This window comes from Ranitomeya imitator, chromosome 1 (assembly GCF_032444005.1).
Source record: "Ranitomeya imitator isolate aRanImi1 chromosome 1, aRanImi1.pri, whole genome shotgun sequence".
NCBI lineage: Eukaryota > Metazoa > Chordata > Amphibia > Anura > Dendrobatidae > Ranitomeya > Ranitomeya imitator.
This window is the reverse complement of record NC_091282.1, coordinates 816973546-817001058: the sequence shown is the minus strand read 5'-3', so window position 1 is coordinate 817001058 and position 27513 is coordinate 816973546. Positions and strand designations below refer to the sequence as shown.

Genomic DNA, 27513 nt, shown 5'->3' with positions numbered 1-27513 from the left:
TTGGGTCCAAGTTCTCTTGTTATCCTTGGGAAAATAAAAATTTGGGGGGCTAAAAATCATTTTTGTGGGAAAAAAAAGGTTTTTATTTTCACGGCTCTGCGTTGTAAACTGTAGTGAAACACTTGGGGGTTCAAAGCTCTCAAAACACATCTAGATAAGTTCCTTAGGGGGTCTAGTTTCCAAAATGGTGTCACTTGTGGGGGGTTTTAATGTTTAGGCACATCAGGGGCTCTCCAAACCAACATGGTGTCCCATCTTAATTCCAGTCAATTTTGCATTGAAAAGTCAAATGGCGCTCCTTCCCTTCCGAGCTCTGCTATGCACCCAAAAAGTGGTTTACCCCCACATATGGGGTATCGTCGCACTCAGGACAAATTGCACAACAACTTTTGCGGTCTAATTTCTTCTCTTACCCTTGGGAAAATAAAAAATTGGGGGCGAAAAGATGATTTTTGTGAAAAAATAAGATTTTTTATTTTTACGGCTCTGCATTATAAACTTCTGTGAAGCACTTGTTGCGTCAAAGTGCTCTCCAAACGCAACATGGCGTCCCATCTCAATTCCTGTCAATTTTGCATTGAAAAGTCAAATGGCGCTCCTTTCCTTCCGAGCTCTGCCATGCGCCCAAACAGTGGTTTACCCCCACATATGGGGTATCAGCGTACTCAGTACAGATTGTACAACAATGTTTGGCATCCATTTTATCCTGTTACCCTTGGTAAAATAAAACAAATTGGAGCTGAAATAAATTTTGTGTGAAAAAAAGTTAAATATTCATTTTTATTTAAACATTCCAAAAATTCCTGTGAAACCCCTGAAGGGTTAATAAACTTCTTGAATGTGGTTTTGAGCACCTTGAGGGGTGCAGTTTTTAGAATGGTGTCACACTTGGGTATTTTCTATCATATAGACCCCTCAAAATGACATCAAATGAGATGTGGTCCCTAAAAAAAAATGGTGTTGTAAAAATGAGAAATTGCTGGTCAACTTTTAACCCTTATAACTCCCTAACAAAAAAAAATTTTGGTTCCAAAATTGTGCTGATGTAAAGTAGACATGTGGGAAAGGTTACTTATTAAGTATTTTGCGTTACATATCTCTGTGATTTAAGGGCATAAAAATTTAAAGTTGGAAAATTGCGAAATTTTCTAAATTTTCGCCAAATTTCCGTTTTTTTCACAAATAAACGCAAGTTATATCGAATAAATGTTACCACTAAAATGAAGTACAATATGTCACGAGAAAACAATGTCAGAATCGCCAAGATCCGATGAAGCGTTCCAGAGTTATAACCTCATAAAGGGACAGTGGTCAGAATTGTAAAAATTGGCCCGGTCATTAACGTGCAAACCACCCTCGGGGCTTAAGGGGTTAAATCCTAAGGAAGCACTCATTATAACAGTGGCCTTCTAGCCCCCTAATGTCATTTGTAAATTAGTAATTATTTCTAGTTGTGTAGTAATAATTCAGACTTGGTTGTAGATCTCACCATCTGCATGCAGTCAATCTGGTATCTACATATCCCACAGTGCACCAAGGGTAATATGGCCAGGTTATTACAAATAGTGAGGATTGTGGGGATAAGACATATGGGAGTCTGAAGAGTGAGCCTATGTATAGGGCCGCCATCAGGGCATTACTGCCCTTACTACTGTTTGGGGCCCAGTCAGCAGTAGCAAAAAGGGGGGCCCGGATGCACAGGCAGCCGAACCCTTCTCTCTTGCCTCTGCTCATCGGGTTCCAGGCGCAATAGTTCAGGGCTGCTGTCAGCCAGATACATAACAATACTGCAGTTATTTAAAGATACACCTACAGTGTTGGTCATGCATCTGGCGGCCAGAAATCGGTGCTGTACCTTTAAGCAGCAGCAGCAGGCCTGAGTGCATCATGGTCTTGACATAGTACGCCGGTCATGTGACACACTGCGCGCTTTTCTTCATTCCGGAGCAGCATGCCACGTTCGTGGGAGCCAGGAGACACTGAAGTTGGCGGCGGGTAGTCAGAGGAGTCAGCAGGCGGTGTGTGAGGACTCGGAAGAGGCTGCAGAGGAGAGTGAGGAGATGAGAGGCTGCTAATGGGAGTGAGAAGATGAGAGACTGCTGAGGGGAGTGAGGAGAAGGGAGGCTGTTGAGGGGAGTGAGGAGAAGGAAGGCTGCTGAGGGGAGTGAGGAGAGGGTAGGCTGCTGAGGGGAGTGAGGAGAGGGGAGGGGAGGCTGCTGAGGGGAGTGAGGAGAAGTGAAGCTGTTGAGGGGAGTGAGGAGATGGGAGGCTGCTGAGGGGAGTGAGGAGATGGGAGGCTGCAGAGGGGAGTGAGAAGTGAGGAGGGTGCTGAGGGGAATGAAGAGAAGGGAGGCTGTTGAGGGGAGTGATGAGAAGGAAGGCTGCTGAGGGGAGTGAGGAGAAAGAAGGCTGCTGAGGGGAGTGAGGAGAGGGGAGGCTGCTGAGGGGAGTGAGGAGAGAGAAGGCTGTAGAGGGGAGTGAGGAGAAGGGAGGCTGCTGAGGGGAGTGAGGAGAAGGAAGGCTGCTGAGGGGAATGAGGAGAAGGGAGGCTGCTGAGGGGAGCGAAGAGAGAGGAGGCTGCTGAGGGGGAGTTAGGAAAGGGGAGGCTGCAGAGGGGAGTGAAGAGAGGGAAGGCTGCAGAGGGAATGAGGAGAGGGTAGGCTGCAGAGGGGAGTGAGGAGAAGGGAGGCTGCTGAGGGGAGTGAGGAGAAGGAAGGCTGCTGAGGGGAGTGAGGAGAGAGGAGGCTGTAGAGGGGAGTGAGGAGGAGGGAGGCTGCTGAGGGGAGTGAGGAGAAGGGAGGCTGCTGAGGGGAATGAGGAGAGGGGAGGCTGCTGAGGGGAATTAGGAGAGGGGGGCTGCTGAGGGGAATGAGGAGAGGGGAAGCTGCAGAGGGGAGTGAGGAGAAGGGAGGCTGCTGAGGGGAGAGGGGAGGCTGCTGAGGGGAGTGAGGAGAGAGGAGGCTGCTGAGGGGAGTGAGGAGAAGGGAGGCTGCTGAGTGGAATGAGGAGAAGAAAGGCTGCTGAAGGGAGTGAGGAGAAGGGAGGCTTGTGAGGGGGGTGAGGAGAAGTGAGGCTGCTGAGGGGATAGAGGAGAGGGGAGGCTGCTGAGGGGAATGAGGAGAGGGGAAGCTGCTGAGGGGGGTGAGGAGTAGGAAGGCTGCTGAGGGAAGTGAGGAGAGGGAAGGCTGCTGAGGGGAGTGAGGAGAGGGGAGGCTGCTGAGGGGAGTGAGGAGGCTGTAGAGGGGAGTGAAGAGAAGGGAGGCTGCTGAGGGGAGTGAGGAGAAGGGAGGCTGCTGAGGGGAGTGAGGAGAAGGAAGGCTGCAGAGGGAATGAGGAGAGGGTAGGCTGCAGAGGGGAGTGAGGAGAAGGGAGGCTGCAGAAGGGGTTGAGGAGAAGGATGGCTGCTGAGGGGAGTGAGGAGAGGGGAGGTTGCTGAGGGGAGTGAGGAGAGAGGAGGCTGTAGAGGGGAGTGAGGATGAGGGAGGCTGCTGAAGGGAGTGAGGAGAAGGGAGGCTGCTGAGGGGAATGAGGAGAGGGGAGGCTGCTGAGGGGAATGAGGAGAGGGGGGCTGCTGAGGGGAATGAGGAGAGGGGAGGCTGCTGAGGGGAGTGAGGAGAGAGGAGGCTGCTGAGGGGAGTGAGGAGAAGGGAGGCTGCTGAGGGGAAGGAGGAGAAAGAAGGCTGCTGAAGGGAGTGAGGAGAAGGAAGGCTGCTGAAGGGAGTGAGAAGAAGGGAGGCTTGTGAGGGGAGTGAGGATAAGGGAGGCTGCTGAGGGGATAGAGGAGAGGGGAGGCTGCTGAGGGGAGTTAGGAAAGGGGAGGCTGCAGAGGGGAGTGAGGAAAAGGGAGGCTGCTGAGGGGAGTGAGGAGAGAGAGGCTGTAGAGGGGAATGAGAAGGGAGGCTGCTGAGGGGAGCGAGGAGAAGGAAGGCTGCTGAAGGGAGTGAGGAGAAGGGAGGCTTGTGAGGGGAGTGAGGCTGCTGAGGGGATAGAGGAGAGGGGAGGCTGCTGAGGGGAGTTAGGAGAGGGGAGGCTGCTGAGTGGAGTGAGGAGAAGGGAGGCTTCTGACAGGAGTGAGAAGGGAGGCTTCTGATGGGAGTGAGGAGAGGGGAGGCTGCTGAGGGGAATCTGCATCCGATAGGGTGAGGCTGCAGAGGGGAAGCTACTGAGGTGAGTCTGTGCCCGGAAGGGTGAGGCTGCTGAGGGAATTCTGCATCTGGCATGGGAAGACCATTGAGGGGAGGCTGTATCCGACAAGGGGGCGCTGCTTACGGGAGTGAGGAGAGGCTGCTGAGGGAAGTCTGCGTCCAGCAGGGGGAAGCTGCTGAGGGGAGACTGCGTTCTGCGTCTGAACTGGTGAGGCTGAGGAGGCGGCGGCAAGGACAACCAGGGCTAGTCGACGAGGAGCAGCGGCGCCAATTGCTTTTTAAATGGGTGCCAACCTTTGTGGACAGGTAGGAACAAGAGTAGTTGACAAATAGGATGATCCCCCTTTACGCTTGACTATTTGATATTTTTTTCTATTATCACTTTTAGAGTTTTCATATTTCGGGGTGTATTTACAGTATATTCTAGAATTTATAGGTTTTTAATGAATACCGATAAAGAGATTTTTTGGTAGCGTATAATCGGTGAATATATATGCAATAACATATACTGTTTACATTTATTAACCCCTTAACATCCAATGACTGGTCAGCTGTCATGTGCCCGTAACAAATTCTGATAGAATCGCAATCCACCCGTGGCTGTTAACATGTTAAATACCGCTGTCAATGTCTGACAGCGGCACTTAACTTGCAAGCGTTGGAAGTGCGTCACAAACTACACCCATCGGTGCCCGTGTCACATGACTCTGGGTTGCCGATGGGTCAGCATGAAAACCCGGGGTCTGCAGCAGACCCCTGTAGTTGTCATTGCCGCTCTGCTATGAGCGTCGCCCAGTGGTCGGCACTCATAGCAAGTCAGCACTTCTGCTACATAGAGGAGGGCTGCAGCCCTGCTGTGTGTAGCAGAGGCGATCATATGATCCCAGCTTCTACTCTCCCATGGAGACTATTGACGCTAGTAAAAAGAGAAAAAAATATATATATATTTTTTTTAAATAGAAAAATTTAAAAGATTAAATCACCCCCTATTCACCCCATTCAAAATAAAACAATAAAATGAAAAATACACATATTTGGTATCTCTGCATTCAGAATCACCCTATCTATCAATATATAAAAAGAATTAATCCGATCGGTAAATGGCGTAATGCGAAAAAAAATCAAAAACGGGAGAAATTACTTTTTTTGGTCGCTGCAACATTGCATTAAAATGCAATAATGGGTGATAAAAAGATCATATCTACACCAAGATGGTATAAATAAAAACGTCAGATCGACGTGCAAAAAATAAGTCTTCAACCAGCCCCATATCGCGAACAATGGAGACGTTATGGGTCTCGGAAAATGGCAACATTTTTTTTTCTCTTTTGACAATTTTTTTTTCACCATAAGAACCTATTCAAGTTAGGAACTCATAATGATATACGAACTCATAATGACCTGGAGAATCATAATGGCAGGTCAATTTTAGCATTTGGTGAACATAGTAAAAAAAAACAATTGTAGAATTCCACTTTTTTTGCAATTTCACCGCACTTTGAATTTTTTTCCCATTTTCTAGTATGCTATTTGGTAAAACCAATCATGTCATTCAAAAGTACAACTCATCCTGCAGAAAACATGCCCTCACATGGCCATATTGATGGAAAAATAAATAGTGGGTATAATTAGGAAACATCTTTATTTATTATTATGGCAGTATAATTATTGGAAGGGGAAATGGGTCTGCGCTCGCCCTGCAGTGCATGGACTGGGCGCCGATCTCCCGGCCTGTATCCTCATACATGCTGTGAGGCTGCTGAATACAGTTACTTGCAGCCTGGTCTTCCTCCTTACAGCAGCATTTATATCACAGGCCACACACAAGCTCCAGCCCACTGCATGCGGGCAAATCTGCAGGAATTGGCAAAGATGACTGGCCGACAACAGCTTTACACCATCAGCAGGAGTAACCCACAAGATTCAGCGACAACAGCAGAATACAAGGTGCAGGAAAATGACACTACAATGACTTGCCCCCATCTTCATTAACAGTAGGGTTCACACATTGCTGTGGTCAATCACACAGAACGATGTGGCTGTCTGGTGATAGATGGATGTTTTTAAAGCAAAGAATAGAAGCTCATGAATTGACGACAGCCGTGTTCTCTATTCACTCCTGGCACTGTGGCTTTCATTGATTGAGACATTGTTTCTGGCACTGTTTTTGGCAATCAAGCAGCATGGTGGCATTGATTGGGGCATGAAGGTTTGCACTAGAGCAGGAACCAATGGATGTGCTGTGACTTGCTCATTGGGGGCACTAAGAGTTGCATATGAAGTGATTTTTCTACAAAAGACATTTATCACCTATTGACAAGAGAGGTGATAAATGTCTGACCACTGGGATACCCATCGATCACAAGAACGAGGATTGCAATCAATCCTTGATTGACCCGCTTGGTGGCGTGCAAAGCTTTATTTAATATGTATGGGACTTACAAAGGTTTCTGAGTGCTGAGCCATTACCATCAGACCCACAGACAATGAACAGAGCAGCAGCGAGTATGTTAAGGTCTGACCTAAGCTGGAGTAGTGATATTGCAACCACTAGAGGCAGCACCACCAGGTAGTGTAGTCAAGAATCAAGATATAGCCAGAGGTTGCTACACAGAGCAGCAGTGTAGTTGGAAGGATAAGCAGGAATCATAGTCAGGATATAGCCAGAGGTCGGTACATGGAGAAACAGTAGGATATTGAGGATAAGCAGCAGGTGGGAAGAAACTAGACTAAAGGCTGGGAGCTCAATAATTTCGCAATGAAGAAAGTCCAGTGCCAGGTTTAAGTAGGGTGCTCAATCAGGAGATCACAGGGTGAGCCAATCAGAAACTTGGGGTGGAGACATCAGGAACTCAGGTTTGAGACATCAGGAACAACACAGGTACTATTATCTGATTCACCAAGGAACTGTCCAGCGAGCAGAATAGCTCAGAGGGAAGAGCTGCCGCCTGGTGCACAAGAGCTGCTGGGTTTGAATTCTGAAGGAGTATGTGTGATAATGGTTCTGGTTATGGGGTCACGGTGGATAGTAGTCTTACTTGGCTTTTCCTGAGGTTCTTAAGGGAACACTGCATTGTTATGGAGGCATCTTAGTAGGCACCGTTGGGATATTTACTTATGTTGCCCCGTTCCTGTCGTGCTGATAGCGGTCATGTGATCCAGCATGTCATCATCATGTGACATGCCATTCGCTGGTATCTCCTTCCTGCTTCACATTCATGTCACTTAAAAGGCTGTCTCAACACGGCTGTGGAAGTCAACACATGCATGCCCTATCAAGTGACATTACTGTAATGTTTCATCAGCTGCTGAAGTAGCCCGCATGCACAGTGGCTATGCCCTGCACTGGACTAGCTACGTCTCTCCCTGTAGTCCCTGACTATACTTTCAATCACTGTTTTCTCCTGTACACTGCAGCATTTCAAAGTAACACACAGTTGGTTGCAAATATGCATCCAGGCTCTGATTTATGCTGCGCGTGGTTTGGGCAGGATGCATCAGCTCACAGGTTTCCTATAGTATTAATTCTCATTCATGGTGCTGGTGTAAAGTACATGCTCTAAAGGTGCTGGTTCACCTGGTCATGGCACGGACTGCAAGGATAAGCGATGCATTAGGTCCGCACTCTGAACACGGATCTGAGTTAATTTGGAAGCAGTGTATACGCCTTGGAAATATGGCGACATTTTCAAGAGGTTGCAGAGGATTAGATAAACATGACTATTTTCTTCTATATCCAGCACCACACTTGAATTTTGACTGAGTTTGACATGGCTTCTCAGCTACATTCCAGTAACTGGGGGTGTGCTGCAAGCCCAACACAACAGCATTTTTTTAATGAAAGCAAATATACCGTATGTTGCATTACCCGAGCCCCGGGAGAGAGAGGGCCAAGACTGCTGAAAAGGCGCTAGCACTGGAAATAAGTATAGGTGTTACCATTTTACTGAGAAGAACCATAGTGAATGAGAAGGGTTATCCTCATAATGGACTTCTTAGGCCAGCGTCACACTACCATGGAATACAGGTGAGTGCTATGCGAGAAAACATCGCATAGCACTCGGACCAGTGTTAATCTATGGGGCAGCTCACATGACTGCATTTTTTCTCAGATGTATTCTATGTGCATGTAAAATCACAGCATGTTGCGATTGTACTCGTATATCGTCCAAGTCTCGTCAATGCAAGCCTATTGGTGCAAGTAAAACACATGGACCATTTGTCTAGCTTGCAACAAATACGCACACATTTTCCTCATTTCAGCTCATTGAACCATTAAATTCAATGGGGAAAATCAGTGAAAAATGTAAAGCCATACGCATGTCATACGGATGCATAGGTGCGAGAAAATCGCATCATCGCATTGCAAACGCATTACACACAGATGACCATACGAAGAACACTTGTGCGACTCTCGGCAAGGAGACTCGGACCGGTTTTCCATACCTTTAGTGTTTACCCCGGCCTTCCTAATTGAATACCAGGAGTCACTTACCTTGCTCAGAGGGGAGTATTATTGATGTCTTGTTTAGTTTATGTCTTTTATTACAGGTCAGTCCTATTCACTTGGATAAGACTGACCTGCAATACGAGACATATCCTATACATGACCAAAGGGGCACTGTTTGTAGAAAAAAAAAGACATTTTTATCTTTTACAGCCCATTTAATTATGCTACAGAAAGTGGATCTACATTTAGTGCTCATGCATATTTGGTATCTGGTGTCACTCAGTTTTGCAATAGAATTTTGTGTACCTATACTGTGTCTCTACAGTGTATAGGCAAGTATCTAATACTGTGGGTATGTACAAAATAGTGTTGGAAAAATGATTTTGTAATTAAAGAATTTATATACGTGTCCAATTGGGCTGCATTTACATGAACGTATAAAAAAAATTGTATGGCATCTGTTTTTATACATCAGCAGTTATAAAGATTTACAAGACCAAAAACAGTTTCCTATGTTAATAATGGCAATGCTCCCATACAAACTGGATGCTATACAGTTGGTTGGTATTGGATTCCAATTATTTTGCGCATCCGTAGAGTCGAACAGGCGAATCTCATCCGAAATATGGAACAGACTAACGCATGCTGCTGGGTTTTTTTCATGCAGACTTTCGGTCCGTGTAAAAATAGGTATTCTAAACAGCCCAATTGAATAACGTTGAGTTCTGTCAGTTTTTTCCACGGACAAAAATAAGGTCGTGTGAACCTAGCCTTGTGCGGATACTGTAGCTGTTGTTAAGCAGGCCCCAATGAATAAATCTTTGAAGGAAAATGAAAAAGCCTCATTGGCTATGTACACATACTGTGTTATTGCTGCAGAAATTAGCAATTAATATAGTGCACAATGCATATGAAACCAGATTCTCACACAACGGGTTTGAAGTCCACCGCATGTTGTTTCCTGCTTCAGATTTCTTACAGACCTTGCCTTGGATCTCATGTATAGTAGAACAAGGCACTACTGAATGAAGGTGCACAAGTAGCGGCCCAATCCGTAATCCAACATATGAAGAACTTGGCACTCAAGTATAATGCAAGAAAATAATTTTAATTGCAATCGACAGTAAAATATATGACGTTCCAGTCTATTGTAGACCTTCTTCAGAAAAACTGTGTATAAGAAATAACAAACCACATAATCAAAAAGTGATGTGTACAAGAAAAATAAGAAAAACGTAAGCAATGCCATAATCATAATAAGGTGTTTTGTTATTTCTTGTACAGAGTTTTTCTGAAGAAGGTCTACAATAGACCGAAACGTCTTATATTTTACTGATTGCAATTAACATTATTTTCTCGCCAAGTTCTTCATATATTTGCCTTGGATTTCATCTGTACATTAGCACATCTGTATGTGCAGTGGAGTTTCTCATATTCTATTGCACATTATTTTCAGCACTGGGTGAACGCAACCTCGACAGCCAAGCATATTGCTTCATGTGCTTCTTTAGGATTATTGACAGTCCACAAAATGTCTGCTCCTATAATTATGACTAATATTAGTCCTTTTAGTAAGCTCTGCCTTCAAGTTTGCAGACTTGGGAAGTCTGTAAGATCATACAATAAATACATACGGTATGTCTACGACACACATTTGGCAATATGTGCTGCATCTGTTACATATTTGACGGCCTATCACACAGACCACACACAGTGTGCACTGGAAGACTTTGGCAGTCCAGCTAAGTAAGCAGCAGCGTGACACTGGAAGGTGAAGACATGAGCTGAGATGGCCAGGTTTGTTATACTTGGTAGAAGGGAGGCAGCTTCCTGAGGAAGACAGATTCTCATCTGACTCGTTTCCTGTTTACTCAGTTTTCAACTGACTGGGGAGGGGAGCAATTCTGGAGGTTTGTGCCAGTGGATAAATGACAATTCAGGGCTTTGGAACTTGTTCTTGTTTGTGGTTTACTGTTTTACAAAGAGTGTCACCAGAACGCATCAGGAATTAGTTGACATTCTGCGATCTGGTATAGGGAAAATGTATCTTTGTACCGTGTTAGCAAGTAGGTAGAAAAATGTTAACATTTGAGATTCCACGGTGGTTGATACCTTTTTATGGCTAAATGAAAAGATGGTAACAAATTGCAAGCTTTCGAGACTACACAGGTCTCTTCATCAGGCGTAGTGGGCGGCAGCTGTCTTATCAGAAATGCGCAACCTTTTCTGCTCCCAGCTGTCACTCTCGGATCGGGAGACCTGCAGCCAGTCAGTGCAATATGGTCAGTGCTCAGAAGTCTGACCTATGTACTCTCGAAAGCTTGCAATTTGTTACCAACTTTTCAGTTAGCCATTAAAAGGTATCAACCACTGAGGACTCTCAATTCTAAATATTTTTCAGAAGTCTGAAGAAACCTAAACTCAAATATATCTTTCTTGAGTAACAAAGAGAGGTACAGGAAACACATTCTGCTAAAAATCTATGGAGGACACAGATGAACTACATTCAAATAGCCACACACAGACAAGTCCGGTATTTCTGTGACCAGGTGGCTGGGATCCACACTGAATGCCATGACAGACACAGGTTGTGCACTCATGGATAAAACAAACCAAGCTTCATATATGGGTTAAAGGAGAACTGTGCCTCTAAATGAAACTGCTGAAACAATAGCTCAAAACTGAGGTCACTCATAAGACAACTACAGCCAAGAACACAGTCATTTCTCCCATACTACTGTCAAAATCTTTGTCAATATTCTTATCTGTGACCACAACCGATTACCAGAATGAAAGGTCTTTACAGTCCCCCTACGTACTGATCAGAAAAATCATGTAGTCCATGTTCATAGGTGTTTTTGCAGGGCATCCAAAGGTTCTGTCTGACTGCCCAAATAATTGATTCAGTCTCAATGGAGCCATTGACTGCAGTGACACATATATTGTTCAAATGGACTCTGTTTATGTATTTTTTGGCACCGTCTGCCTTTCCAGATGGGCAAAAAATGTAGAATCCCAGAGGAAATCCAAACTTTGTGTCTAATTCCGTGATCTGGATAACTTTGCTGGGCTGCTAAGGGTTTTCAAATAGTCCAAGAACTAATCTACTGAAGTATAGCAGCTTGCTTCAAATAGGTTGTCTCAATCCTGGATCTGAATTATTTTGATTTGCAAGCTATCGCAACATGAAAATAATCAATCAGCTTTATTTTGTATTGTATCATTTCTCAGAGATATCATACAAACATGGCTTTCTTGCATCCCCTATTTTCACAACAGTGTGACCATCTGTATGATTTACTTACAAGAGTTTGCCTGTGTTGTGCAGAGACGACTAATCTTAGGATGTACTGCTACGGCTGTGGACTATAAAAGATAAAAATACATTCTAGGAACATCTGTGTCTTCAGCATGTCTTGAAACCTTCCGAAATTCGGCAGTTTCTGACAAGTTTCTGACAAGTATGATAATTGTAGTCAACATACTAAGCGTCATATAGCTACACAGTTACATAAGTATTCTTGTCCGAAAAAATGGCTCTAGACAAAAACACAATATATAGTTTATTTCCCGACACATACCACCACGCCATTTTTTTTATAGAAATTACATAGGCTGTAGGTAGGAGAAGGAAGCTAATGTTATGTCCTTTCCTAGCAGACTTACCACACACTTAGTACACAAGTCTCTAAAGATTACCTAAATGATTGGAAAACCAGAATCACGGTTTTAACGTAATGTACTGCAATATATACAGTACATAAATAGGCCCTAAAAGCTTCCTAAGATGATCCTGTAATACGTCAGTGCCACAGGAGCTCTCCTAAATCTACTATATAATTGTCTAAGGGTCACTTCGGTCTTTCTGTCTGTCCTTGTGTCTGTCACGGATATTCATTGGTCGCGGCCTCTGTCTGTCATGGAATCCAAGTCGCTGATTGGTCTCGCCAGCTGCCTGTCATGGCTGCCACGACCAATCAGCGACGGCCACAGTCCAATTAGTCTCTCCCTACTCCCCTGCAGTCAGTGCCCGGCGCCCGCTCCATACTCCCCAAAGTCACCGCTCACACAGGGTTAATGCCAGAGGTAACGGACCTCGTTATGCCGCGGGTAACTCACTCCGTTACCGCCGCTATTAACCCTGTGTGACCAAATTTTTACTATTGATGCTGCCTATGCAGCATCAATACTAAAAAGATCTAATGTTAAAAATAATAATAAAAAAAAAAAATCATTATATACTCCCCTTTCGCGACGCTCCAGTGACCACTCCATGCAAGCGGCAGGTTTCGGTGCTAAGGATGGTATGCAACAAGGACCTGCCATGACATCACGGTCATGTGACCATGACGTCATCACAGGTCCTGCGCGCTTGCGCGAGAAGCACCTGCCATGACGTCACGGTCATGTGACCACGACGTCATCACACCCTGGGACCGGAAGCTGCCGCGTGCACCGCGCACAGGCGACAGAACTACAAGGGGCCCTCGGATCGGAAGGTGAGTATATGTTTATTTTTTAACCTGTGACATACATGGCTGGGCAATATACTATGTAGCTGGGCAATATACTACGTGGCTCTGTGCTGTATACTACGTCGCTGTGCAATATACTACGTGGCTCTGTGCTGCATACTACGTCACTGGGCAATATACTACGTAACTGGGCAATATACTACGTGACTGGGCAATATACTACGATACTGGGCAATATACTACGTGGCTGGGCAATATACTACATGGCTGGGCAATATACTACGTGGCTGGGCAATATACTACGTGGCTGGGCAATATACTACGTGGCTGGGCAATATACTACGTGGCTGGGCAATATACTACGTGACTGGGCAATATACTATGTGACTGGGCAATATACTATGTGACTGGGCAATATACAGTTATATGAAAAAGTTTGGGCACCCCTATTAATTTTAAGCTTAATGTTTTATAAAAATTGTTTTTTTTTGCAACAGCTATTTCAGTTTCATATATCTAATAACTGTTGGACACAGTAATTTTTCTGCCTTGAAATGAGGTTTATTGTACTAACAGAAAATGTGCAATCTGCATTCAAACAAAATTTGACAGGTGCATAAGTATGGGCACCCTTATCATTTTCTTGTTTTAAATACTCCTACCTATTTTTTACTGACTTACTAAAGCACTTTTTTTTGTTTTCTAACCTCATTGAGCTTTGAGCTTCATAGCCAGGTGTATGCAATCATGAGAAAAGCTACTTAAAGTGGCCACTTGCAAGTTGTTCTCCTGTTTGAATCTCCTCTGAAGAGTGGCATCATGGGCTCCTCAAAACAACTGTCTAATGATCTGAAAACAGAGATTATTCAACATAGTTGTTCAGGGGAAGGATACAAACAGCTGTCTCAGAGATTTAACCTGTCAATTTCCACTGTGAGGAACATAGTAAGGAAATGGAAGAACACAGGTACCAGTTCTTGTTAAGGCCAGAAGTGGCAGGCCAAGAAAAACATCAGAAAGGCAGAGAAGAAGAATGGTGAGATCAGTCAAGGACAATCCTCAGACCACCTCCAGAGAGCTGCAGCATCACCTTGCTGCAGATGGTGTCACTGTGAATCGGTCAGCCATTTCTGCAAGCACGCCACAAACAGAGTCGGCTGAGGTATGCAAAAGCACATTTGGAGAAGCCAATTTCTTTTTGGAAGAAGGTCCTGTGGACTGATGAAACCAAGATTGAGTTGTTTGGTCATACAAAAAGGCGTTATGCATGGTGGCCAAAAAACACAGCATTCCAAGAAAAACACTTGCTACCCACAGTAAAATTTGGTGGAGGTTCCATCATGCTTTGGGGCTGTGTGGCCAATGCCAGCACCGGGAATATTGTTAAAGTTGAGGGACGCATGGATTCCTCTCAGTATCAGCAGATTCTTGACAGTAATGTTCATGAATCAGTGACAAAGTTGAAGTTACGCAGGGGATAGATCTTTCAGCAAGACAATGATCCAAAACACCGATATCATGATTAAGGGTGCTACGTCACCTGAAACGCGTAGATAGTGTTTTTTACCTATATTGTGCTGATGTTTTATCCTCTGCTTCTTATATGAAGTGAATAAAGTATTTAGTTTTTACTTTTCACCGCTTCGTCGAGCTGGAATTCCTTTTTCTTTTAGAGGAACAATTACACTGTTCTGGAATGGCCATCCCAGTCCCCAGACCTGAATATCATTGAACATCTGTGGGATCATTTGAAGAGGGCTGTCCATGCTCAGCGACCATCAAACTTAACTGAACTGGAATTGTTTAGTAAAGAGGAATGGTCAAAAATACCTTCATCCAGGAACTCATTAAAAGTTACAGGAAGCAACTAGAGGCTGTTATTTTTGCAAAAGGAGGATCTACTAAATATTAATGCCACTTTTCTGATGGGGTACCCATACTTATGCACCTGTCAAATTTTGTTTGAATGCAGATTGCACATTTTCTGTTAGTACAATAAACCTAATTTCAAGGCAGAAACATTACTGTGTCCAACAGTTATTAGATATATGAAACTGAAATAGCTGTTGCAAAAAAAAACAATTTTTATAAAACATTAAGCTTAAGATTAATAGGGGTGCCCAAACTTTTTCATATAACTGTAGCAACCAGCTCCTGTTAGTTCTCCTCCTCAGCGTCCTCCTCCTCATTGTTACCCAATCTGCGCTGAGCAGATGAGATGAGGCTGGGCTGGGTAGTATCTCCTTGTCTTATGCCTTCCTCCATCTCTACCTGGTCCGCATACAAAGCTTAATCTTTATTTGTGAGCAATGACTGTTTAGGTAGGTACAGAAGCGGTATCATTGCGCTGATTATGGCATCATCGGCGCTCACCATCTTTGTGGAGTTCTCAAAGTCTTGGAGAACCGCACAAATGTCAGACATCCATTCCCACTCTTCAGTTGTTATGTGTAGAGGTTAACCAGAATATCAATGGGTGTGTTGGAGCTGGTATTCAACAAATGACCTCCCCTGCTCACAAAGCCTTGCCAGCATGTGCATGTACAGTGTGGAGTTCCAGTGTGTGGTCACATCGCACTCCAGTCGGTGAGCTGACACTTGCATGCGCTGCTGCAGCACCACCAGAGCAGCGGCAGCTGTAGCTGGCTTGTGAAAATTGGTGCTCATGGAGCGTATCTTGACAAGTAGCTCTGGCAAATTTGGGTAGATTTTCAGAAACAGTTGAACCACTAAGTTGAGCATGTGGGCCAAGTGTCGTACATGTGTGAGCACCACCAGGATATGGGCTTTATCACACATGACCATGCCTGGTTGTAGGTTCAGCGGCAAGAGACACAGATCAGTCTGGTCTGCTAATCCTTTCAACAACTCTGCGGTAATGTGCTGTTAGCGCCTGTTAGTGCTTTGCTGAGGCAGTGCTGCAAAGCTTCCAACTTCTGGATGGTGCAGACTTCGTGCTCTGAGATGACAAATCGGAGATGGAGGATGAGGAAGAGCCACACCCTGGTCCTCCTGACTACACAACATGACTTATTGGTAACTGCTGTGTCTCATTATCTACCTCCTTGCTCTATATTTTGTGCATCACTAAACAGCATGTCCTCCTATCCCGCTTGGAACATGCAGGGCGAGAGGCCACAATCAAGAAATGATAATGTAAAGAGCTCCTCGGAGTGTCCTGATATGGAATCAGTTTTCTCCAGACTCTAGGCTGCTGAGACATGACATAAGACTGGCTGGCAAGCATGATGGAAGCCTTATCTGTTATCCAAGCGACCACCTGTTCGCAATGGTCTGGCTTCAGAAGTGGTGTCCTGTGCCTCCCTGCAAAATGGGACAGAAAGCTATGTGTTGTGGATGGACGTGTTTGTTGTGCTCCAGCAACAGGCGCAGTCGCACCTGCCCCATGGCTTCTGCAAGCACCATCAGTAGCACTTCCACTGCCCAGTCCGTTACCACACGCCTTACGTATTTTCTAATTGCTAGGTCTCTCAAAACCAACTTTCCTTGATTAATTGAAAATAAAAAATTTTAATAAAAAAAATGTGGTCACCTGCAGTAGGCAAATCATTATTTTTGTAAGTTTAAAACCACCGTAATTTAACACAAAGCAGATTAAATTGTATGGATGACAATACAGTCAATTTTTTTTTTTATACAAAAAAATTTGGTCATCTGCAGCATGTAAAACTTTTTTTTTTTAGTTTAAAACCACCGTAATTTAACACACAGCAGGTTAAACTGTGTGTTAATTTATAAGGATAACCTTTGGCACACAGAATATGACAAAAAATAGTTTTCAGAAAATTATTAATGGATTCACCGACCATGTGGATATACAGACAAACAAATCCAACGTTTACAGCCTGTAGCCGATGATTTGGCCTTTAACTGAATGATTCCATGCCGCGTTCTGATGGAAGCTACATGCGCCGACGGTCCCATGGACAGATATCCTTTTTTGCCATCACATTGTTCCTATAATTAGATTGGTATAATCTATTTCACTATGGACAGATATCCTTGATAAAGGCTACAGGCCGATAAGTTGGATTTGTTTGTCTGTATATCCACATGGTCGGTAAATCCATGAATACAATTTTCTGAAATCTATTTTTTGTCATATCCTCTGTGCTGAAGGTTATCCTTATAAATTGCACTAAAGTTCCTTCTGAGCACGAAAACTTTCACTGGAGTGCCTATCCTTCCATTTCCATAGTGGATGACAATACAGTAAATTTTTTCGCAAAAAAAATGTGGTCACCTGCAGCAGCAAAATATTTAGAAACTGTACTGTAAATCCCTAAGCCATGCCTAGAGGCTGTACTGAGCCATGACATTGCTATTGGTCAATACCCAGAAGGAATTTTCCCCTTCTTTGCCCTAAACATCACCATATTTGTCACCGAATGACCCACTCCAAATAACGACAGACTCTGGACTTGGATAATAATTGGCCACAGTGGCCCTTATTATAAACATACAAATAACAGTAAAATAATGTAGGGAGGAGTCCTTGAAGCTCCAAACTGGTGGTCAACCATAATAGAGAGTGGACAAAAACAGACCATAAATTTACGCCCAGCCGTTACCACCCAGGCTCGGGAGCACCAAAATACCCTGAAGGGTTAACCATGTCTACTTAAAACCTGGGAATCCGGCCCACTGTTGCCAAGATCCCCCTCCCCCCGAACCACCAGACCCGAAACCAAAGTTTACACCAACTGAAGAATCCGTACCCCGACGGATCCCCCAGGCCAATTTAGCACCAACTCCAACGACCCCTCCCACCGCCTCGAGCCACCATGACCCAAAAACAACTACCCAAAAAAACCCAACAACACAAAAACAGGGCCAGAGGGCGGGATCTTCGTGAGGCCTCCAGAGCGGGAACTGGTAAGCCCCACCCCCCTTACCCTATAAACCCCTCCTCATACATACGACCCCCTCCCCTAATTAACCCCACCCCCTATAACCTTCTGCTCCCAAACCCCTGTCATGACGGCCTGCACGTACGCTGTCTGTGGGGGAGGGAACGGCTCTCCCTGCTCCAGCAGCTGTCCCTAGGCTAAATGCAGGATGTATCGCACAGAGATGGCAAAGCATGAGGTTAGCCCTTAAAAGGACTTTTAGTTTGGTGGTTCAGCAACAGTATCACCACCAGAGGACTCTGATTCCTGAAACTGTGCACATAGGCCTGGACAACTACTTTCACCCTGCAGTCATAACTGTCACTGAGCTGCGTAATGGCATCAATGTGCCGTGTGTGGCGGTGGCAGTCCTTTTATATCCTTTGATGAGGTAATGCGGCCAGCCAATCACAATAATGCACTACCAAGATGGCTATGGCATTACAGTGACTTGTATGACTCGTAGGCAATCCCCTTGTATGAATGGTGGTGGAACCACTGCGCCATGGTCCGAGAAGAGCCTGGAGGGGCGTAATTAGGTGAACGCCTGACTCTTTGCTAGAGTTCTTGATGGTGGGGAGGAGCGCTGGAGTCCTGGGTTCAAATCCCACCCAGGACAACATCTGCAAGGAGTCTGTATGCTCTCCCTCCTCCGGGTACTCTGTTTACCTCCCACATTGCAGAGATATACTGATAGGGAAGGTAGATTGTGAGCCCCAATGGGGACAGCAATGTTAATGTGTGCAAAACTGTAAAGCGCTGCGGAATATGTTAGCGCTATATAAAAATAAAGATTATTTCTTTATTTATTATGGTGGGGTTACATTTGGCTCCAGATGGACACCAGGTGTTACTCCAGGATGGACCTCAGATGCACAGCAGCTGACCCCAAGGGCACAGAGCTGGAACAGCCTAGAAAGGGAAAACTCAACTCGTACAGGTAGGAATGACAGGAATTAAGGAATAGCAGGTGCTAGCGAGGATAGCTGGTATACAGACAGGCACTGGCAGGTGCAGAGAGGTACAGCTGATACACAGGTGAGCACGGCAAGTACAGCTGGTATACAGGCAGTCACTGGAAGGTGCAGGCAGGTACGACTGATATACAGGTGAGCACGGCAGGTACAGCAAATACAACTGGTTATAGAGAGGTACAAGCAGGTTAAAGAATATTTTGGGATTATTTTTACTTTCTCTGGCAATGAGTCTCTCTGTCACAATCTTTGCTGTCTTGATTTTCTTTTTTCAGAATTAATTTAATTTTATGTACCGTATTTATTTAATGGCTCATCACTATCTACTTGCTATAATTCTGTAAATGCTTTCTTTTTGTCACTTATTGCGCCCCTTACAGCTCTATTTAACTATAATTGTTCCTCCTATTTCTAGTATGTTTATTCCCATATGGTATATACTGTGCACAGGTCCTATTCAGGATGCTACGGCCGGGTTCACACTGCGTTACAGCAGCTCGTTCAACACATACGTTAAACGGGCTGCTGTAACGCAAGTGCCGACTTTGGCACATCTCTAGCGCAGATAGAGCATCTGCTAGCTCCATCTGCGCTAGTAGTGACGGACCCGGAAACGCTGCAGACCGCGTCTCAGGGTCCGTCACTCAATGACGGCACATCGCTAGCGATGCGTCCGACATTGGAGTCAATGGCGGCGCTAGCGGACTACCTTACACCGCCTTATGCCGTTGTGTAAGGTAGTCTGTTGTGAATTCTGTTGTTGAACTCCCTCCTGTGGTCGTGAATGGTACTTCGGCGAGTTCTGTCTATGGGCTCCCTCTGGTGGCTATGAGTGAAGCTGCTGCTTCTGAGGTTCCTTACACAGGTGACGTGGTTTATCCTTTGGTTGGATTCTCTATTTAACTCCTCTCAGATCGTTACTCCATGCCAGCTGTCAATGTTTTTGCATTCGTTCAGTTCGCTCCTGGATCTCTCTGGTGACCTGCCTTCTCCTGCAGAAGCTAAGTTCCTTATAGTCTTATTTTGTTCTCTGTTTTCTTGTCCAGCTGGTTTTCATGATTTTGTCTTGCTAGCTGGAAGCTCTGGGATGCAGAGTAGCCCCTCCGCACCGTGAGTCGGTGCGGAGGTCTTTTTTGCACACTCTGCGTGGTCTTTTGTAGGTTTTTGTGCTGATCGCAAAGTTACCTTTCCTATCCTCTGTCTATTTAGTAAGTCTGGCCTCCCTTTGCTGAAACCTGTTTCATTTCTGCGTTTGTGACTTTCATCTTTACTCACAGTCAATATGTGTGGGGGGCTTCCTTTGCCTTTGGGGAATTTCTCTGAGGCAAGGTAGGCTTTATTTTCTATCTCTAGGGCTAGATAGTTCTTAGGCTGTGACAAGGCGCCTAGGTCTGGTCAGGAGCGCTCCACGGCTATTTTTAGTGTGTGTGATAGGATTAGGGCTTGCGGTCAGCAGAGCTCCCACATCCCAGAGCTCATCCTGTATGAGGTTTAATTATCAGGTCATTTTGGGTGCTCCTAACCACCAGGTCATAACAGTAGTCCGTTAGACGGACTAGGGGAACGCAGTGTGAACCCAGCCTTATAAACGTCTCCCATTTTCTTTGTGTATTTTTATGTCTCAGGATATCGTCCCAGTTTATTGCACTAAGATCATCTCTCATCCCTTGGAAATTTGCCCTCCTGAAGTTTAGTGTCCTTGTAACCCCTCTTCTCTTATTAAAGATACATGAAAACTTTTTTTTGTGATCACTATTCCCCAAGTGACCCCCAACCCTTGTATTTGATATGCGGTCTGGCCTGTAGGTTAATATTAGGTCTAGCAGTGCCCCCCCTTCTTGTTGGGTCCTGAACCAATTGTGAAAGGTAATTGTCTCTCATAGTTGTCAAAAAACGATTTCCTTTACTGGAACTGCAAATTTCTGTTCCCCAATCTATTTCAGGGTAGTTGAAGTCCCCCATAATAATGACTTCTTCTTGTATCGCTGCTTCTATTAGCATAACGAGGATATTCTCTGTTGCTTCCATTATTTTTGGAGACTAATAACAAACCCCTATCAGTAATTTATTATTTTTCCCCCTCCCTTTATCTCCACCCACAGGGACTCTACATTTTCATTCGATTCACCTATATTATCACACAGGATGGGTTTTAAGGATGATTTTACATATAGACACACCTCCACCTCGCTTATCTGTACGGTCATTTCTGAACAGACTATAGCCCTGTAAATTAACAGCCCAGTCATGGCTCTCATCCAGCCATGTTTCAAATATCCCCACATGTCATAATCATGATCCAACAAAATTAATTCTAATTCCTCAATTTTGTTGGTGAGGCTCCTGACATTAGTATACATGCACTTTATGTATCTCTCTGTTCCTCTATTCTCTCTTAAATTATTAACTGTTCTAACCCCACCCCCCATGCTACCCACAATTTCTTTATTTGTGCCCAGGTCACCATCTGCACTATCTTCCCCACTTATAAAATGAATACCCTCCCCCCAATCCCTAGTTAAAACACTCCTCCAACCTTCTAGCGATTTTCTCCCCCAGCACAGCTGCACCCTCCCCATTGAAGTGCAGCCCGTCCTTAGCGTAGAACCTGTAGCCAACTGGGATGTCGGCCCAGTTCTCCAGGAACCCAAACCCCTCCTTCCTACACCAATTCCTGAGCCACTTATCTATCTCCCTAATCTCCCATTGCCTCTCTGGCATGGAACGTGGTACAGGCAGTATTTCGGAAAATACCACGTTGGAGGTCCTTGCTTTCAGCTTGCAGCCTAATTCCCTGAAATAGTATTTAAGGACCTTCCACCTACCTCTACCTTTGTAATTTGTGCCAATGTGCACCATGACCGCTGGGTCCCCACCAGCCCCTCCCAGTAATCTGTCCACCCTATCAGCGATGTGTCGAACTCGAGCGCCAGGTAGGCAGCACACTGTTCGATGATCCCTGTCTTTGTGACAGATTGCCCTCTCTGTTCCCCTAATAATTGAGTCCACTACTACCAGCACCTGTCTGGCCTGCCCTACTCTCCTATTTCCCCCCTTTCTGGAGCAGACACTCCTCTGGCTTTCAGAGGACATGCCTGGCTGCAGCAGTGCTACCCCTGTACTGGCACCCTCCTCATCTGCCAACTTAGCAAACTTATTGGGGTGTGCAAGATCAGGACTAGCCTCCCTGGCACTCTTCCCTCTAACCCGCCTTCTAACTGTCACCCAGCTAGCTGCCTCACTTTCCTGCAGCTCCATCCTACCATCCCCAGCCTCATCTATCCCATTGAGCATCTGCTCAGTGAGCAGCAAACTCCTTTCCATATTGTCTATGGATCTCTGGATCTCAGTGTTGTCAGCTGCACATTTAAATCCAGAATCTGGGCTTCCAAATGCACAACGTGCTCACATCACACACAGCAGTATGCACCCTCGACCGGCTGTTAAAGGATCGCATACATGTGGCAAGATGAACACTGGATGGCATTAACAATAGTGGAGCACATTTCCTAAAGGGGATTGCACCAGACAGAAATTTTAAGTAAAAAGAAATATAAAGTATTAATAAAATACAACAGCAATTCAGTAATACCTCCCTTGTAAAACTCCCTGAATCCAAAGTCACTGAATCACAAGTCACACACTTACTTCCGTTCGCACTTACGCTCCGGTGACACACAGCTCATTCACACTCGCGAAGAAGAAGATTTAAATAGTTTTTTTCCCTTTAGAAGCAATCAAACCTACAGCTCAATGCATTTCCAAGGGACTGAATAAGCAATAGTTTGCTTAAATAGAAAAGTCACCACCCTATCCATCTCAAAAAGGGAACACCTAATGGTCAGTTCCTCCGCATTAGGAGGAACTGCTCAAAAATAGGCGTTTTAAGAAAGCAAGCCAACTATTTATTCCAGAGGTTCCGAGACAGATGATATCCATGCCAGGTCCTAGATTGGTCATACCCTTATGCTTTAAGAAGTAAAAGATGGTCCCTCTTAGTCAGCCATAAAGACAAGTTGGATACCAACATAACTAGAATGATCGTAACCTTTGAAAACCATACTGAGAGGGTATACCAGACTTTCAAAAAATATTGGGTATTTTACTAGCAGACCCAAACTTAAATGAGCGTATATCACCAACACCCTGCATAACATACAGAAGGGGAAACTCTATCGGTGATCGGCTAGTACATAGCCTTTATCAAAGACCGGCAAAAACCTGGGACCTGGTTGGATAGAAAACCTTGTGGTTACTATAAGTGTGGTAACTCCTGTAGATTTAAGTTCACTGGGGTGGTGTATAAGTTCACCTGTACCTGCTCCTTGGACTAAATCGAGAAAACTACAAGGGAACTCAGGAAACGAGTGTGTGAGCACTTGGGGGATATCAGAAACACATGTGATACCCCAATTGTACGCCACATGAATACCATCCATGAGGGGCTTGTAAGAGAGATTTCTTTCTGTATGACTGAACATATTATACCAAAAGTTAAGGGAGGGAATTTGGATAAAACTGTCCTGAAACGAGAATCCAAATGGATTTTTAGAATGCAATCCTTATTCCCGAAGGGTTTGAATGAACAGCTCTCTTATACCTCCTTTTTATAATTATATAATCTAAAGCCCATCCCCATGCTTCATGTTATTTCATTCCTCATTGAATTCACTTCTGACATCTCCTTTCTTAAAAGCACCTTGATAGGTTACTGTAATTCTAATGTTCATGACTATGCCCTCTGTGATAATGGCTTTTCCAATATGCATTATATATATTGTGGGAATATAGCTCATCAGGGATCTCTGCTTTGGCCCAAGCAGGTGGCTATGGAGTCACAACGAACAATAGCAGGCTAGCGAGTTCCACACAGGTATGTGTCAGGTGTATTTATTGTACACATTTGCCGTACAATGTTACACGTGCCAAACATGAAATAAAATGTCTAAAGGTACCGTCACACTAGACGATATCGCTAGCGATCCGTGACGTTGCAGCGTCCTCGCTAGCGATATCGTCCAGTGTGACAGGCAGCAGCGATCAGGCCCCTGCTGGGAGATCGCTGGTCGGGGAAGAAAGTCCAGAACTTTATTTGGTCGCTGGACTCCCCGCAGACATCGCTGAATCGGCGTGTGTGACACCGATTCAGCGATGTCTTCACTGGTAACCAGGGTAAACAACGGGTAACTAAGCGCAGGGCCGCGCTTAGTAACCCGATGTTTACCCTGGTTACCATCCTAAAAGTAAAAAAAACAAACACTACATACTTACCTACAGCCGTCTGTCCTCCAGCGCTGTGCTCTGCACTCCTCCTGTACTGGCTGTGAGCGTCGGTCAGCCGGAAAGCAGAGCGGTGACGTCACCGCTCTGCTTTCCGGCCGCTGTGCTCACACAGACAGTACAGGAGGAGTGCAGAGCACAGCGCCGAGGACAGACAGCGTTAGGTAAGTATGTACTGTTTGTTTTTTTTTACTTTTAGGATGGTAACCAGGGTAAACATCGGGTTACTAAGCGCGGCCCTGCGCTTAGTTACCCGATGTTTACCCTGGTTACCTGCATCGTTGGTCGCTGGAGAGCTGTCTGTGTGACAGCTCTCCAGCGACCAAACAGCGACGCTGCAGCGATCCGGATCGTTGTCGGTATCGCTGCAGCGTCGCTAAGTGTGACGGTACCTTAAGGCCGTCTGGCCACTAACTAACAACAAGATACTAACTGCAAAATAAACCTACACAACAAGAAAGAAGTTTGTGCAACCTTACTGTGTCAGCTCCCAGACCAGCAGATGAGAGACTGAGATCCCAGCAGTTCCTTGATTATATCAGCTGAAGCAAAATCTGGATTGTATGTGTGGAAGGGAAGCTTTCAGGCTGATCACTAAAGAAACCAGGACCGGATTACAGAGAAATAAACAGCTTCACAATCAATACCGTGATACATATGAAATGAAACGGGGAGAAACATATCTGAATGTTTGAATATTTACCACACATATTCCCGCCCCCCCACTAAATTACCACACACAATCCCCCCCCCACCACATTACCACACATAATCCCACCCCCACCACATTACCACACATAATCCCGCCCTCCCACCACATTACCACATGATCCCGCCCCCCACCACATTACCACACAAAATCCCACCCCCTCACCACATTACCACATAATCCCACCCCCCACCACATTACCACACATAATCCCACCCCCCATAGTGGTGGGGGGGCTGGATTATTTGTGGTAATGTGGTGGGGGGCGGGATTATGTGTGGTAAGGGGTGGGGGGGGCGTTATTATCTGGTAATGTGGCGGGGTGGGATTATCTGTGGTAATGTGGTGGGGGAGCGGGACTATGTGTGGTGATGTAGTAGGGGGTGGGATTATCTGTGGTAATGTGGTGGGGGGCGGGATTATGTGTGGTGATGTAGTGGGGGGTGGGATTATCTGTGGTAATGTGGTGGATGGCGGGATTATGTGTGGTGATGTAGTGGGGGGTGGGAATATCTGTGGTAATGTGGTGGGGGGTGGGATTATGTGTGGTGATGTGGTGGGGGGAGGGATTATGTGTGGTGATGTGGTGGGGGGAGGGATTATGTGTGGTGATGTGGGGGGCGGGATTATCTGTGGTAATGTGGTGGGGGGCGGGATTATGTGTGGTAATGTGGTGGGGGGCAGGATTATGTGTGGCAATGTGGTCGGGGGTGGGATTATGTGTGGTGATGTTGTGGAGGGGCGGGATTATGTGTGGTAATGTGGTGGGGGCAGGATTATGTGTGGTAATGTGGTGGGGGGTGGGATTATGTGTAGTGATGTGGTGGGGGGTGGGATTATGTGTAGTGATGTGGTGGGGGGTGGGATTATGTGTGGTGATGTGGGGGGCGGGATTATCTGTGGTAATATGGTGGGCGTGGGATTATGTGTAGTAATGTGGTGGAGGGCAAGATTATGTGTGGTGATGTGGTGGGGGGCTGGATTATCTGTGGTAATGTGGTGGGATTATGTGTAGTAATGAGGTGGAGGAGCATGGATTATGTGTGGTGATGTGGTGGAGGACAGGATTATGTATGGTGATGTGGTGGGGGGCGGGTTTATGTGTGGGGATGTGGTGGGGGCGGGATTACATGTGGTGATGTGATGGGGCGGGATTATGTGTGGTGAGGTGTTGGGGGGGTGGGATTATGTGTGGTGATGTGGTGGGGGTGGGATTATGTGTAGTAATGTGGTGGGGGGCGGGATTATGTGTGGTGATGTGTGGTGATGTGGTGGGGGTGGGATTATGTGTAGTAATGTGGTGGAGGGCGGGATTATGTGTGGTGATGTGGTGGGCGGGCGGGATTATGTGTGGTGATGTGGTGGGGGGGCGGGATTATCTGTGGTAATGTGGTGGGGGTGGGATTAGGTGTAGTAATGTGGTGGGGGGCGGGATTATGTGTGGTGATGTGGAGGGATGGATTATGTGTGGTGATGTGGTGGGGGGCGGGATTATGTGTGGTGATGTGGTGGGGGCGGGATTATGTGTGGTGATGTGGTGGGGGCGGGATTATGTGTGGTGATGTGGGGGGTGGGATTATGTGTGGTAATGGGGTGGGGGGGCGCTTTTATGTGTGGTAATGGGGTAGGGGGGCGTGATTATGTGTGGTGATGTGTTGGGGGGGCGGGATTATGTGTGGTGATGTGTTGGGGGGCGGGATTATGAGTGGTTATGTGGTGGGCGGGATTATGTGTGGTGATGTGGTGGGAGGCGGGATTATGTGTGGTAATGTGGTGGGGGGCGGGATTATGTGTGGTAATGTGGTGGGGGGTGGGATTACATCTGGTGTGATGTGGGCGGGATTATGTGTGGTGATGTGTTGGGGGGCGGGATTTTGTGTGGTGATGTGTTGGGGGGGTGGGATTATGTGTGGTAATGTGGTGGGGGGGCGGGATTACATGTGATGTGATGGGGCGGGATTATGTGTGGTGATGTGTTGGGGGGGCGAGATTATGTGTGGTGATGTGGTGGGGGCGGGATTATGTGTGGTAATGTGGTGGGGGGGCGGCATTATGTGTGGTAATATGGTGAGGGGGCGGGATTATCTGTGGTAATGTGGTGGGGGCGGGATTATGTGTAGTAATGTGTTGGGGGGGCAGGATTATGTGTAATGATGTGGTGGGGAGCGGGATTATGTGTGGTGATGTGGTGGGGACGGGATTGTGTGGTGATGAAGTGGGGGGGCCGGATTATGTGTGGTAATGGGGTGGGGGGCAGGATTATGTGTGGTGATGTGTTGGGGGAGCGGGATTATCTGTGGTGATGTGGTGGGGGGGCGGGATTATGTGTGGTAATGTGGTGGGGGGCGGGATTGTGTGTGGTAATGTGGTGGGGGGCGGGATTATGTGTGGTACTGTGGTGGGGGGCGGCATTATGTGTGGTGATGTGGTGGGCGGGCGGCATTATGTGTGGTGATGTGGTGGGGGGGCAGAATTATGTGTAGTGATGTGGTGGGGGGCGGGATTGTGCATGGTGATGTGGTGGAGGGGTGGGATATTGTGGTAATGGGGTGGGGGGGCGGGATTATGTG

The 27513-nt window shown here is 46.0% G+C and overlaps 1 protein-coding gene across 1 annotated transcript in view; it reads left to right on the top strand.

The window, feature by feature from the left end:
• Positions 1–27513, top strand: part of ARHGAP45 (Rho GTPase activating protein 45) — a 161044-nt gene that overhangs the window by 10569 nt on the left and 122962 nt on the right. The gene's annotated exons all lie outside the window — the stretch shown is intronic.